Here is a 17,010-nt window from a genome sequence, read left to right as displayed (position 1 = left end):
TTGCCCTTGCTCTCTTCCTCTTGCAGCAACCTTTCATCCTCTTCTTGGCTTGATTTTGGTGGTTGTGGGGTGGTTCCAACTTCCTTGCCACTTCTTAAGATGATTGCATTGGCGGTTTCAATGCCTCCCTTCGGATTGAAAATTGTTGAACTTCGCTATCTGCCCAATTTGTTTCTCCAACTGGTCCACCCTTTTGTCTTGATTTTGCATCGCTTTGTTTTGATTATCTTGCCCCTAAGACAAATTGGTAAGTAACTTAATAAGTGTATCATTGTTCAAAGACGTACCTGAATTTGGTTGGGCGGATTGTGGTGGAAGTTGTGGTGGTACGTATGGCCTTTGATAGAGCCCAGGGGGTGGCTGTCTATATCCTCCTTGTTGTTGAGGTTGTTGAGGCTCACTCCACTTGAAGTTTGGATGATCTCTCCAACCCGGATTGTATGTATTTGAGTACGGATCATCCCTTTGATTTTGGCCTTGATAACCTATGGCATTTGCGCTTTCCCATCCTCCATTCTCTATCAATTGAGGACATTGATCATTGAGATGCCCTTACATGGAGCACACTCCACAAATGGCCGCACCTTGCACTTTGGATCCATCGACCACCTGAGACACAAGCATAGTGAGGTCAGCTAATTGAGATTGAATTTCAGAAATTGCACTTACCTCATTCACTTGTTGTTGCCATGAGGTATCTTTTTGTCCAACACCTTCATATTGTTGTGCATTCAACGCTCGGTTTGCAATTAAGACTTTGGCAGCCACCGGTGTTTTGTCAACCAAAGCACCTCCCGCTGAAGCATCTAACATTTGCCTCTCAATTGGAAGGAGTCCCTCGTAGAAATATTAAATTAAGAGCTCTTCCTTCATTTGATGTTGAGGGTAGGATGCAACTAACGTCTTGAAACGCTCATAATACGTTGAAAAAGACTCCCCTTGATTTTGTTGAATTCCACTAATCTTCTTCCTCAAGAGAATGACTCTTGAAGTAGCGAAGAACTTCTTCAAGAATGCTCTCTTCATGCTTTCCCAAGAAGTGATGGTCCCGGGTGCCAATTCATAAAGCCAATCCTTAGCCTTTTCCACAAGAGAGAATGGAAAAGCTTTCATCTTCAAAATATTCCCATCGACGTTAATGGTTGTCATGCTTGAGCATACACCTTCAAACTCCTTCAAATGCTTGTTTGGATCTTCCATGGACAGCCCATGGTACTTAGGAATATGATGCAACAAGCTTGACTTCAATTCGAACTCATCGGTCTTGCCTTGGGCTACCCTAGGGTATTGAATGCATAATGGCATGGCATTATCTGATCCCAAGGCAGAAAGCTCCTTGATTGTTCGATTATCCACCGCCATGGTTTGTTCCTCTTCCTCCACTTCTTCTTCTTCATATTCGGCCTCAGAACTAGAACTAGGTGGATTAGGTTCTGGTTGCTTCCTCTTTCTTCTCAAAGTTCGTTCAAAATCGTCTTCAAACTCCAAGATATTCTCACGAACGGGATGAGAACTACGAGTCATACACTTGTACCTAGAACAATGAAACAAAAGAATTCAGCAACTCTCTTAGAAGCACGGCAAACACACACAAAACAAAGAATAGGTTATGGCACACAAACAAAAACAAGGAATAAGCACGGCAAATACAAAAAGAAAGAAAGAACAAAAATAAACACACAACACTCTTGACCTTAAGACACACTTTGACTTGACACAAACACAAGGGATTAGCAAGTTTGCTAATCCCCCGACAACGGCGGCAAAATTTGATGTGAAAATTATCTTGACACAAATTAAACCCTATTTGTGACAATTGTAGTACATATGCAAGTAGGGATCGTTCTAACCGGGGATTAACTAGGGATGCTAATCAACTCAAATAAGACTCCAAAACACTAAACTAAACTTAAAAACACTTAACTAGACCTATATGACTCAAAACAAATTAAAAAGACTCAAAACAGCACAAAACAATCAAATAGACTCAAACTAGACTCTAAAGGGTGATTTGGACTAAATTTAACTAACTTAGACTCAAAACACTAATTTGGACAGATTCAAACACTTTTCTAACTAATCTAACACACTTAATAAAAGGGGGAATTGATTTAGACGAAATTAATTAAATTGGACAGATTGTAAACTAAGCAGATTAGGCACTAAATTAGGTGAATTGAATGGGAAAAAGACTAGTTATAGGGTCCTTCTCCACACATGCACATATGTAACACAAATTGATTTCCAGATTTTATCCCTTTAAACCATGAATGACAATGCCCCAAATTAATTGTGAAAAGCACAAATTAACATTCAGATTTTCCTAGTTTCATTGAATTGGATGGAATACGCATCGACAATCAAATTATTCTTATCAAATTCCCTACATGAACTGCATAATAGAGGTAAAATCAAAGATCATTAAGCTTTTTGAAAACCCTAAGCATTGACTAGACATTCGTAACTATGAATTGCATGATACTCTTGCCTAGAATTTACTTAATACAATCATGACTAGTGATTTTCACTACTTGTGAATATAAGTTCATAACAATTAGGTGAAATTCCCTTATATTCTAGCATCAAATTCATGCATGAAAACTAAGTATGCATCCTTAATCAACACACAAGAACAAGTTCTCAATAAATCAATTAAGTAAATCACATTCACAATTCAAGAAACAAAATCTGGAGGAAATCAATTCATATAAAACACATATTGTCCATGGCTTTGAATTCACCTCTAACTAAGAAAAACTTAGTTACACATGTTCATAACAATTGAAAAGCAAATTAAAATAAACATGGAAACGAAACGAGGGAAGAAAGAACTCCCAAAGTCTCCAATGGATGAAGATTCTTGCGGCACAAGGATCTCCTCCTCCTATGGAAGCCACGACACTCCTTCTCCCTAGGACTTGCGGCACAAGGTTGTATTTTCTGAATGGATGGTGTGTGTGTGTGAATGAATGAATGAACGAATTGAATGATGAATGGCTGCCTAGGGTGTGTAAGGGGGTGCGGCACAATAATAGGCAGATATATATAGCATGGCCGAAACCCTAGCAATCAGATTTAGGGTTAAACCTAGCTGATACAAGTGTTTTTAGGCCCCTAAGTTGCGGCAAGGGTTTGGGAATTAAGTCCTAGCCCAATCAATCTCAGATATGGACTTATACAATCCAAATCCAAGAGAAAAAGGGCCAAATAAAATCAGAATCCAATCAGAAAAAGGTTTAAGAATTTTCGTCCAAAATTGGGTCTTCTAGAAACTAAGTGTTTTATGGCTGATTTTGGGTGTTCTAGAAGGCATAAAATTGGAGTCTTCCTTTTGAGCTCATGTGCATTGCCTCTAATTACGCAATAAGAGCTGTTTTAGGCCAAAGGAAGAATAAGCAGCCATATGTCATCTATTATGCATCACGGACCTTGAATGGCGCTCAATTGAACTACTCTACCACTGGAAAAAAACTTCTTGCTATTGTGTTTGCTTTAGATAATTTTCGTTCGTATTTACTTGGCACTAAAGTTATTGTTTATTCTGACCATGCAGCGTTGAAGTACTTACTCACTAAGAAAGAGGCCAAACCAAGGCTAATTCGCTGGATGCTTCTCCTCCAAGAGTTCAGTATCGAAATTCGAGACAAGAGAGGAAGTGAAAACATGGTGGCTGACCACTTGAGCTGTTTGGTGCACAATGAGGAGTCACTGCCTATCCAAGAGACATTCCCAGATGAGCAATTGCTGACCATTGAGGTAAGTGAACCATGGTATGCTGATTTGGTGAATTATTTAGTGACTAAACAAGTTCCAAGCACCCTAAATAAGCACCAACGTGATAAACTCAAAAAGGATGCATGGTTTTATGTGTGGGATGGCCCATATTTGTGGAAATATTGCCCTGATCAGATTCTTCATAGGTGTGTGCATGATTATGAGTTTAATCCAATTTTAACTTTTTGTCACACTTATGCATGTGGGGGTCACTTTGGCACACAACGCACAGCCCTTAAGGTCTTAGAATGTGGATTTTATTGGCCTACTATCTTTCAGGATACTAGAACTTTTTGTATGACTTGTGATCATTGTCAAAGAACGGACAATATAGGTGCAAATGATCAAATGCTGCAAAACCCCATCTTTTCTGTTGAGATTTTTGATGTTTGGGGTATTGATTTCATGGGTCCTTTTCCTTCATCCCATGATTTCAATTATATTTTTCTTGCGGTTGATATGTATCGAAATTGGTGGAAGCAAAAGCCACTCGTACTAATGATTCCAAAGTGGTTGTAGATTTTGTCAAAACTAACATATTTGCCAGATTTGGAATGCCAAGAGTTCTTATAAGTGATGGGGGTTCCCATTTTTGTAATCAAACCATTGAGGTGCTGCTCAAGAAGTATAACGTCATGCATAAGGTTTCAACACCTTATCATCCTCAAACAAGTGGGCAAGCCGAGGTTTCTAATCAAGAAATCAAGCAGATTTTGGAGAAGACAATTGGGCCGACAAGAAAATATTGGAGCTTGCGTTTGGATGATGCATTGTGGGCGTATCATACAGCTTACAAAACACCAATTGGGATGTCCCCATTTTGGCTCATCTATGGGAAACCATGCCATCTTCCCATGGAATTGGAACATAAAGCACATTGGGCAGTCAAAATGTTCAATATGGACATAAATGCGGCTGGAATTCAATGGAAGCTTCAATTGAATGAGCTTGAAGTGATTAGGAACAAGGCTTATGAGAACGCTCGTATTTACAAGGAGAAAACAAAGGCATTCCATGACAAGATGATTGATGCGAAAATTAACTTAACACACAAATTAACCCTCTTTTGACAATTGTAGCATATAAATAAGTAGGGATCGTTCTTGCACCGGGGATTAGGAGGGATTGCTAAACACTATAAACTGACTCAAATAAATAAAACTGACCTTTAAAACACTTAACTCACTTAAAAAGACTCAAACACGTTCACAAGACTCAAAATAGGCTAAAAACACTCAAAACTGCCTTAAAAACACAAACTGGGCAGTTTTGAGCCTACACACAAACTTGGACAAAAATTGGTTCTAACTTGACTCAAAACTCTTAAAAACACAATCTAAAACATATTTGAACCAACTAGACACTAGACACTCTAAGACAATTGGGGATTTGGTTTTGGACGAAAATCAAACAAACAAAACAATAATGTAAACTAGGCAGATTTGGACGAAATTGATAGAATTAAGTGGATGGTGAGATGGCTAGGAGGTTTTTCTCCACACATGGCATACTTGCATACAACACAATCTTCAGTTGCTTATTCAATGAATTTATGAACCTCAACACCCCAAGTTAATTAGGTACGCTTAAATTAACTTCAGATTTCCCTTAGGTCATTGAATTGAATGGAATTAGCGCATTGCAATCAAATTATTCCTTAAAAGTTTTCTATATGAAAGCGCATAAAAGAAAGACAATCAAAGATCATTAGGTTCCATGGAAATCATAGGTATTGAGGAGGCATTCGTAACTATGAAAGCGCATGATACTTATGCCCAGAATTTACTTAACATAAATGTGACCAACAATCTTAACTACTCATGAATATAAGTTCCCACCATAATCAACTATCCTCTATCCTCTATCCCCAGCAACGGCGCCAAAATTTGATGCGAAAATTACTTAACAGACAAATTAAACCCTCTTGTTGACAATTGTAGTAGATATGTAAGTAGGGATCTGATGCGAGAATTATACGCACACAAATTAAACCCTCTTTTTATCAATTGTAGTGAAGAATGTAAGTAGGGATCGTTTTGGACCGGGGATTAGGAGGGATTGTTAATCACTTGGATTTGACTCAAAAACGTAAAAACACAATATAAAACACCAAACTAGACTCAAAGAATGCAAAACTAAACTTTAAAACACCAAAACAAACCAAAAGACTCAAAACAGCACCAAAACACTCAAAACTGCCTTAAAAACACAATCTGGGCAGTTTTGAACACTAGACACAACTTGGACGAAAATTGGTTTTAACTTGACCTAAGACACTTAAAAACACAAACTAAAGTGATTTCTAACTACTATGACTCAACAAAGTAAAGGGGGATTGGTTTTGGACGAAATTAAAAACAAAACAAACTTTTTAAATTAGAACAGATTGTAAAAACGAATTTGATGGAATTGAATGGATGGGAAGCTAGCTAAGGGGTTCATCTCCACACATGTTATACTTGCATATAAAACGATTTCCAATTGCTTTTCAATAACCCATGAATTCTCAACGCCCCAAGTTAATTAGGTTCGCTTAAATTAACCTTCAGATTTTCCTAACGTTATTGAATTGGATGATTGCATACGACAACCCAAAACATTCCCCACAAGTCCCCTACATGATTGCATAATAGAGATACAAGCAAGAATCATTAAGTTCTATGAAAACCATAAGCATTGACGAAGCACTTGTTACTATGATTGCATGAAACTTATGCCAAGAATTTACTTAACGCGATTGAGATCATCAACCTTTACTACTTGTGAATATAATTCCATAACGATTAGGTGAAATTTCCTTATATCCTAGCATCCAATTTATGCATGATAATTAAGTGTGCACTCTCAACCAACACACACAAATCAATGTAATTCACATAGATAAGTAAATTGAATTCACAACTTATGAAACGCAATTAGAAGTAATCAAATCATATCGCAAGCATAAACATGTATTTCGAATCCCCCCCTAGCCAAGGGGGGTTTAGTTCCTCATACGCACAACACAAAGAGAATTGAAATTAAACATTGAAATCAAAGGAAAAGAAACACCTAGAAATTCCAGCGACGCGAACTCGAATTGCATGAACCTCCGAGCTTCCTTCTCCTCCTCCTTGGTGCGGCAAAGGTCTAGGGACAGGTTTAGGGCCTTAGGTGTATGGATGCATGGTCATGGAGGGATGTAGTAGTGTTTATTGGAAGGGGATGGTGCGGCAAAGCTTAAAACTAAGGAGAAAGGTGTTTGGTGGCTGCGGCAAAGGTGTGGAAAGGGTTGGACGAATTTCTGGAATGAATGAATGTGTATGAGAGGTGGTGATGATTAAATGCCACGGCAAGGCTGTTTATATAGGCTAGTTTGGCACACTTAGTGTAGGAAAAGGATTGCCTAATCCCATTGGAAAAAGGTTAACTCAAGGCAGAAATCAAGTGGGATTTGGAATAGGGAATTCGGCTAGGATTTAGGGATTCTAGAAGGTTTTGGTGCGGCACATTAATAGGGCTGAGATAAGGTTTCTAGAAGGGAAGGTTTAGGGCAGATTCCTAAACCTAAAGGGCCAAGGATACATGATATTTGTATAGGAAAAGGATTGCAATTCCTAAACCTACAAGGAATGGAGTTCTTGCGCAATTGAGTGGATAAGGCTTCTAGAAACTGAATTATGTGCTTAAATGTGTATTTTAATTCCTTATTATTAGCTAGGAATAAGTCTAACCTGATTTGGATAGGAGAGAAAAGGATAATGTTAGAGATAGGATAGGATAAGGTTTCTAGGATAGGATAAGATAAGGTTTGGATAAGGTTCCTTGTTTCTTGCTTCTTCCTTATCTTCATTGGAATAGAACTTCTTCCACCAGATTTGTAGCCTTTCCTAGCTCTTCTAGTCTTCAATTTCGTCCATCCTCTTTGCTCCATGATTAAGCTATCCAATCCATGCCCAAAAATGCTCCAAATAGCCTCAAAATGCACTTTATTGCTCCCTTTGCCATTAGAACCTAAAAACACACGAAAATACTTTAAAAGACTAAAACAACTATGAATTACTAACATAAATGCATGAAAACAAGCTAAGTAAGTCGCCTAAATATGCTCCTATCAAATTCCCCCACACTTAGCTTTTGCTAGTCCTCGAGCAAAACGAAATAAATAAAACAAACTAAACACAATCTAAGCCTTCCAACAATTGCCTCAGGGATTTCCAACGAACATGACACATTATTGAACATCATTCCCACGGTTTTTAGCTTTCTTTACACTTTACAAACTCTTAATCATAGTTACTACTTATTAGTTCACATACAATCAATTAAAACAATGTTTTGAATGTAGTAACATGCCTTAGAGAATTCCCTCAATTCCTCACTAGAATGCACTCTATTTTCACACAGATTTTCTAACTTCACACCCTACACTAGGTATATGTGACAAGATTGATGTAGATATAAAAACGAATGCTCACATATATGTATAACAAAGAACGCAATTTCAGGAGTTAATAACATGTTTAGATATGATCTCATGAATGGAACGCTACTACTTAGAATGAGAACCAGTGATTCCATATGCTCATACCAAATTCAAACTCCACATATTGAACACATAACATCAAGATAGGAGTTGAGGGTTGTAACGAGGCTAAGGTATTGGCTAACAAAGAAAGGTAAGGATAAACAAACGTTCTTAAAGCAATAGTAAGCAAAGTAATGAATTTGACACTTAAACTCTCTTCAAATGGCCAAAATCAACTTGTACACACAAGGGAAGATTCATGCAACATTTAGGGTCAATTTCACTCTTTTGGACCCTTCCTTCAACAACCAACACTTGTGAGTTCATTCTCACTTATTTTTCAACTCTTTTTCTTTCTTTTGAACACTTTTCTATTTTCTTTTGATTTTTCCACGAATTTTTCTTCTTTTCTTCTTTTTCTTCTTTTTTTTTCTTTTTCGTGCCCTTTCATCTTCTCCCACACTCGTTTTCTGCCATAAATTGACCAAAGGAGTTCACCCTAAGTCATGCTTTACTATCCTTTTAAGAACAAAGGTATGGAAAGTCCTAATCTAGGCTAGGTGAGGATAATGTGGCTAACAAAGAAAATAGGCTTTGAAAAGGCTCAAGAGGGTTAATCCTACAATACATATGAAAAGGGATAGGCTTTTTGGCTCTGGCTTGACTAACAACTTCATCTTATTGTATGTTATGCAATCAATACCATGCTTTGAATGAAATGGGCATGAGTTCTAGTATTTGGAACTATAATGAGATGCATTCCAAGTAGTAACCAAGCATAGAATGATGAGATCATGCAACGACTTTAGAAAACAAGAAATCACAGATTATACTCTCCAAATAACGTTATAGGCTCAAGTCTCTCAGGGTTGTAACGTTAGTTTGAGTTTCTTCCTTCAAGCATGTTACAAGAATTGAATTTTTTTCCTTTGTGATTACATGTGAATTCATAAGCTATAACCATAACCAAGCATAAACCAAAGCACAAATCAACTTCCAGCCATGTTTACAACATTCTTTAATAGTCATGCAATTAAAACCAAATCCTCATCATTGTGTTGGAAGGTACCCTAAGACACAAACACACACACAAAAACAACTTTAAAACAACTCTTTTTGGGTTTTTTTGAAACAATTTTTCAAATTTTTATGGGATTTTCGAATTTTTAAGTCAAAACATACTAAAACAGTTTAAAAACACTTAAAAACAGCAAGAAACAACATTAGAAGTGATGGTGGATAAAACCCTACGAATTTGCATCAAAACACTTTAGTTACCCCCCCACACTTAAATCAAACATTGTCCTCAATGTTTCAAGCATAGACTCACACAATTAACAAACAAACAAACAAAACAGTAACTAAACATCCTAACATGGCAGAAACGAAATAGCAACAAAGAGAAGAGTTTAGGAACGCAAATCTGGAATTGGAGTGCTTTCTAAGTCTTCCTTTGTTGAATGCATGGGTTGCCTCCCAAGTAGCGCTTGCTTTACCATCGTACAGCCGGACGAAGAACTCTTTCATTCCAAGTTAGAACCCACGGCATCCAACGGGGTGTCATCCACGGTGTGCTCCACAAAGGTGTCATAATAGGGCTTCAAACGATGCCCGTTCACCTTGAATTCTTGTCCCGTTTTCAAGCTTTGGATTTGGACTGCACCATGAACAAAAACATTAGTAATAACAAACGGTCCAATCCACTTGGAACGTAACTTACCGGGAAACAAACGTAAACGGGAATTGAACAATAGCACTTTCTGCCCAATGGAGAAGGATTTCCCACGGATCATGTTGTCATGGAAAGCTTTGGTCTTTTGCTTGTAAATGCTTGCATTCTCGTACGCCTCGTGCCGTATTTCATCAAGCTCATTCAATTGGAATTTCCTAAGACTTCCCGCTTCATCTAAGTGCATGTTGAACTTCTTGACGGCCCAAAGAGCTTTATGCTCCAACTCCACGGGAAGATGGCACGCCTTGCCATAGACAAGTCGAAAGGGGGACATCCCAATGGGGGTTTTGTACGCCGTACGATATGCCCAAAGTGCATCATCTAACCGTAAGCGCCAATCCTTCCTTGTTGGCCCAACGGTCTTCTCAAGTATTTGCTTGATCTCTCGGTTGGAAACCTCGGCTTGGCCATTCGTTTGAGGATGGTAAGGTGTAGAAACCTTATGGGTGACATGGTATTTCCTCAATAACGCTTCAATGGTCCGATTGCAAAAGTGTGACCCTCCATCACTAATGATCACTCGTGGCATTCCAAACCTTGCAAAAATGTGAGTTCTAATAAAATCTGCAACCACTTTAGAATCATTAGTCCGGGTGGCCTTTGCTTCCACCCACTTCGACACATAATCAACCGCAAGCAAAATATACATAAAACCATATGATGACGGAAAGGGACCCATAAAGTCAATACCCCAAACATCAAAAATTTCAACATTTAGGATAGAAACCTGCGGCATTTGGTCATTTGCACTAATACCACCCATTCTTTGGCATTTATCACATGTTAAGCAAAACGTTCTAGCATCCTTAAAAATACTAGGCCAATAAAATCCACATTGTAACACTTTGAGGGCCGTGCGTTGTGTGCCAAAGTGCCCTCCACATGCATATGTATGACAAAAACTCAAAATTGAATGACATTCAGAATCATGCACACAACGACGTATAATCTGATCGGGACAAAATTTCCATAAGTACGGATCATCCCACACATAAAACCGTGCATCATGCCTAAGTTTATCACGTTGGTGCCTAGTGAACTCACTTGGAATACGTTTTGACACCAAAAAATTAACAATATCGGCATACCAAGGTGCACTAACCTTAATGGACAGCAATTGTTCATCGGGGAATGTCTCGGCAATGGGTAGGGCCTCTTCATTGTGCACCATTCGGCTTAGGTGGTCAGCCACCACGTTTTCACTTCCCTTCTTGTCCCGAATCTCTATGTCGAACTCTTGAAGTAGCAACATCCATCGAATTAGCCGTGGCTTGGCCTCCTTTTTAGTGAGCAAGTACTTCAGAGCTGCATGATCAGTGAAAACAATTACTTTAGTACCAATTAGATATGATCGAAATTTATCTAAAGCAAAGACAACGGCAAGAAGTTCTTTTTCCGTAGTGGAGTAGTTCAATTGTGCATCGTTCAATGTCCGTGAGGCGTAGTAGATGACATGCGGCCTCTTGTCTTTTCTTTGTCCTAAAACTGCTCCTAAAGCATAGTCGGATGCATCACACATGAGCTCGAAAGGTAGACTCCAATCCGGTGGAACAATGATGGGTGCCGTAGTCAACAACTCCTTAAGTTGGTTGAATGATGTCGTACACTCCTTGGTGAATTCAAACATCACGTCTTTTTGTAGGAGACGACAAAGAGGTTGTGCAACCTTCGAGAAATCCTTGATAAACCTACGATAGAATCCTGCATGGCCAAGAAAAGAACGAACCTCTCTAACCGAAGTTGGAGAGGGTAAGTGACGTACAAGATCTATTTTCGACTTATCAACCTCAATACCATTTTCAGAGACTATATGACCTAAAACTATGCCTTGTTTAACCATGAAATGGCATTTTTCCCAATTAAGAACAAGGTTAGTTTCAACGCAACGTTTTAAGATTAAACTAAGATTATGCAAGCAACCATCAAAAGAATCACCAAACACGCTAAAATCATCCATAAACACTTCAATGATTTTCTCAACATAATCAGAAAATATGCTCATCATGCATCGTTGGAATGTAGCACGTGCATTACATAAACCAAAAGGCATGCGACGATATGCAAAAGTACCAAAGGGGCATGTAAAAGTGGTTTTTTCTTGATCTTCGGGTGTTATGACAATTTGATTATAACCAGAATAACCATCAAGAAAACAATAGAAAGCATAACCAGCTAACCTCTCAAGCATTTGGTCGATGAACGGCAATGGGAAGTGATCCTTCCTTGTTGTGGCGTTTAGCTTCCTATAATCGATGCACACCCTCCAACCGGTTTGAATGCGTTGAGGAACAAGATCATTCTCGGCATTTGCAACCACAGTCACTCCAGATTTCTTCGGAACACATTGCACGGGTGAGACCCACTTACTATCCGAGATTGGATAGATTACTCCACAATCCAAAAGCTTGATTACCTCCTTCTTCACAACTTCCATCATCGGAGGGTTGAGACGGCGTTGAGCCTCTCGGGATGTTTTGGACCCCTCCTCTAGAAGTATGCAATGCATGCATGTAGTAGGGCTAATTCCCTTGATGTCGGCCAAGGTCCATCCAATTGCCGTTTTGTACTCCTTAAGCACTCGCACCAATTTGCTCTCTTCTTGTGCCGTGAGTGAGGATGAAATAATGACGGGCAACGTGTCATCCTCGCCCAAGAAAACGTACTTCAAATGACTAGGCAACGGCTTAAGTTCAAATGTAGGTGGCTGCACAATTGAGGGAAGCATTTTATTAGCAGAAACTGAATTTAAAATAGGGTCCGAATACTTACCCGATTGTGATGGCAATGACTCGAGGGCAGCCACCATCTCAATGACCTCATCATTAGGGGGCACGGCAAAAGAATGATCATGCATGCCGTGGGTTCCTATGGTTGTGGCTTCAATGTTTTGCTTGTCCATGCCTTGTGCAATGACCAATTCAAGTGCATCGTTGTTCAATTTCTCAAAATAGTCCTGCGACAAAGAGTCAATTACATCAATAGCAAAACATGAATGATTCTCACTAGGGTACTTCATAGAATTAGAAAGATTAAAATTAATAACTTCCCCATCAAATTCCATCGTCAACGTGCCATTATAGACGTCAATCTTCGTCCGAGCAGTTTTCATGAATGGCCTTCCAAGGAGAATGGGTAATGACGGGGCATGGTCCGATTCATCCATCTCAAGTACGTAGAAGTCCGCCGGGAAGATCAAATGATTAACCTGCACTAACACATCTTCCAAAACTCCCTTTGGATAGGCATTAGATCTATCGGCTAATTGTATGATCACACCATCGTTTTTCGACGCTCCTAGGTTCATAGATGCATAAATTGAATATGGCATGACATTTATAGATGCACCTAGGTCTAACATGGCAGATTCAAACCTAGAATTACCAATAACACACGGAATTGTAAAACTACCCGGATCTTTGCATTTTGGGGGCAGCTTGCGTTGTAAGATGGCTGAGACGTTTTCACCCATTTTTACAACCTCCTTGGTCGAAATCCTCCTCCTATTGGTGCAAAGTTCCTTCAAGAACTTGGCGTACCTCGGGACTTGCTTGATTGCATCCAAAAGGGGGATATTGACTTGAACTTTCCGAAACGTCTCCAAAATGTCTTTTTCCGCTTCTTCTTTCTTTGTTTGCTTAAACCTACTAGGAAAAGGAACATTCGCAGGAAAATCATTAGTAGGAACTGAACTTGACACGTTTTTACCTTTATTGGATGAATTGGACGACTTGGGATCACTTGGAACTTGCGGCATATTTGGTTCCACCTTGGCCGTGAGTGGCCTTTGCTCCTCCTCTTCAATTCTCAACTCGTCCTCCTCCTTGGAACGTGATTTGGATGGTTTGAGGTCAGATCCGACTTGTTTTCCACTTCGCAAATGCATAGCTTTTGCAGATTCGAATCCACCTTTCGGATTGACCACCGTTGAGCTAGGCAACCTTCCTTGCTCACAAAATTGCCCCATGAACTCGGCAATTTGTCCCACTTGTTTCTCCAAGTTATCCACCCTTTTGTCTTGGATTTGCCTCTCTTTGTTTTGAGTTTGGACTTCCTGCGTCAAAGTCGTAAGTAATTGAAAAATCTTATCATTATCACTTGAATTACCTACATTGCTTTGGGCAGGTTGTGCTTGGGCTTGTGGTGGTGCCAACGGCTTTTGATAGAAACCCGGGGGTTGTTGCCTAAATCCGCTTTGTTGTTGACCTTGTTGGGGGTCTCGCCATTTGAAATTCGGATGATCATGCCAACCGGGATTGTAAGTATTAGAGAACGGATCACCACGTGATTGGTATTGGTTGCCATATCCCACGGCATTGAGTGTTTCCCACCCTCCATTCTCGATTAATTGTGGGCACTTGTCCGTAGGGTGTTCTTGCATGGAGCATACACCACAAGAAGCTACGGTTTTGACTTTTGGACCTTCCACCACCTGAGAAAGCAACGTAGTAAGGTTAGCCATTTGATTTTGAAGTTCGGTTATGGCACTTACCTCATTGACTTGGTGTTGCCGTGGGGTACTCCTCTGTCCAACGCCTTCGTATTGTTGAGCGTTCAATGCTCGATTAGCAATCAAGGACTTTGCAGCCGTGGGGGTCTTGTCCACCAAGGCTCCTCCCGCTAAGGCATCTAGCATTTGACGTTCAATAGGTAGAAGTCCCTCGTAAAAGTATTGTAGAAGTAGTTCCTCCTTCATTTGATGCTGTGGACATGAAGCAACAAGAGATTTAAAACGTTCATAATAAGTAGGAAAGGATTCACCTTCATCTTGTTGAATTCCACTTATCCTTTTTCGTAGGAGGATGACTCGAGAAGTTGGGAAAAACTTCTCCAAGTAAGCTCGTTTCATGCTCTCCCATGATGTGACAGTTCCGGGAACCAATTCGTACAACCAATCTTTCGCTTTCTCTTGGAGAGAAAAGGGAAAGGCCTTCATCTTCAAGATGCTCTCATCCACGTTCACCGGAGTCATGCTTGAGCAAACGACTTCAAACTCCTTCAAGTGCTAGTTCGGATCTTCCATGGATAGCCCATGGTACTTCGGAATGTGATGTAACAGGCTTGACTTCAATTCGAACTCGGCCGTCTTGTCTTGAGCCGCCCTTGGGTATTGGATGCACAAGGGTGCGGCATTGGCCAATCCCGAAGCGGAAAGCTCATTGATTGTTCTGTTGTCCGCTGCCATGTCTACTTCACCCACTCTTGCCGTGGGTTCCTCTTCCTCAAATTCAGAAATGGACTCGGAACTTTCACTTGATTCACTAGGTTCCGGGTTCTTCCTCTTACGTCTCAACTCACGCTCAAAATCGTCGTCAAAGTCTAAAATATGTTCCTGAACCGGATTAGAACTCCGAGTCATAAACAAGTACCTAAAACAAGAAACAACATAAGAATCTGATCTAATAAGAAAAACGAAAATAACAATCCAAGGGATTAGCAAAGTTGCTAATCCCCGGCAACGGCGCCAAAATTTGATGCGAGAATTATACGCACACAAATTAAACCCTCTTTTTATCAATTGTAGTGAACAATGTAAGTAGGGATCGTTCTAGACCGGGGATTAGGAGGGATTGTTAATCACTTGGATTTGACTCAAAAACGTAAAAACACAATATAAAACACCAAACTAGACTCAAAGAATGCAAAACTAAACTTTAAAACACCAAAACAAACCAAAAGACTCAAAACAACACCAAAACACTCAAAACTGCCTTAAAAACACAATCTGGGCAGTTTTGAACACTAGACACAACTTGGACGAAAATTGGTTTTAACTTGACCTAAGACACTTAAAAACACAAACTAAAGTGATTTCTAACTACTATGACTCAACAAAGTAAAGGGGGATTGGTTTTGGACGAAATTAAAAACAAAACAAACTTTTTAAATTAGAACAGATTGTAAAAACGAATTTGATGGAATTGAATGGATGGGAAGCTAGCTAAGGGGTTCATCTCCACACATGTTATACTTGCATATAAAACGATTTCCAATTGCTTTTCAATAACCCATGAATTCTCAACGCCCCAAGTTAATTAGGTTCGCTTAAATTAACCTTCAGATTTTCCTAACGTTATTGAATTGGATGATTGCATACGACAACCCAAAACATTCCCCACAAGTCCCCTACATGATTGCATAATAGAGATACAAGCAAGAATCATTAAGTTCTATGAAAACCATAAGCATTGACGAAGCACTTGTTACTATGATTGCATGAAACTTATGCCAAGAATTACTTAACGCGATTGAGATCATCAACCTTTACTACTTGTGAATATAATTCCATAACGATTAGGTGAAATTTCCTTATATCCTAGCATCCAATTTATGCATGATAATTAAGTGTGCACTCTCAACCAACACACACAAATCAATGTAATTCACATAGATAAGTAAATTGAATTCACAACTTATGAAACGCAATTAGAAGTAATCAAATCATATCGCAAGCATAAACATGTATTTCGAATCCCCCCCTAGCCAAGGGGGGTTTAGTTCCTCATACGCACAACACAAAGAGAATTGAAATTAAACATTGAAATCAAAGGAAAAGAAACACCTAGAAATTCCAGCGACGCGAACTCGAATTGCATGAACCTCCGAGCTTCCTTCTCCTCCTCCTTGGTGCGGCAAAGGTCTAGGGACAGGTTTAGGGCCTTAGGTGTATGGATGCATGGTCATGGAGGGATGTAGTAGTGTTTATTGGAAGGGGATGGTGCGGCAAAGCTTAAAACTAAGGAGAAAGGTGTTTGGTGGCTGCGGCAAAGGTGTGGAGAGGGTTGGACGAATTTCTGGAATGAATGAATGTGTATGAGAGGTGGTGATGATTAAATGCCACGGCAAGGCTGTTTATATAGGCTAGTTTGGCACACTTAGTGTAGGAAAAGGATTGCCTAATCCCATTGGAAAAAGGTTAACTCAAGGCAGAAATCAAGTGGGATTTGGAATAGGGAATTCGGCTAGGATTTAGGGATTCTAGAAGGTTTTGGTGCGGCAC

The 17,010-nt window shown here is 39.5% G+C and overlaps 2 pseudogenes; both read right to left on the bottom strand.

Moving 5' to 3' along the window:
* Positions 1–234: 234 nt before the first annotated feature.
* LOC148694384 (uncharacterized) lies at positions 235–819 on the bottom strand (annotated as a pseudogene).
* Positions 820–11,296: 10,477 nt separating this feature from the next.
* Positions 11,297–15,369, bottom strand: LOC148694383 (uncharacterized; annotated as a pseudogene).
* Between the last annotated feature and the right edge of the window lie 1,641 nt (positions 15,370–17,010).

Source organism: Pyrus communis, chromosome 9 (genome assembly GCF_041283825.1).
Source record: "Pyrus communis isolate YQ-2024b chromosome 9, ASM4128382v1, whole genome shotgun sequence".
In the NCBI taxonomy this organism is placed as follows: domain Eukaryota; kingdom Viridiplantae; phylum Streptophyta; class Magnoliopsida; order Rosales; family Rosaceae; genus Pyrus; species Pyrus communis.
This window is presented reverse-complemented; position numbering and strand designations above follow the sequence as displayed.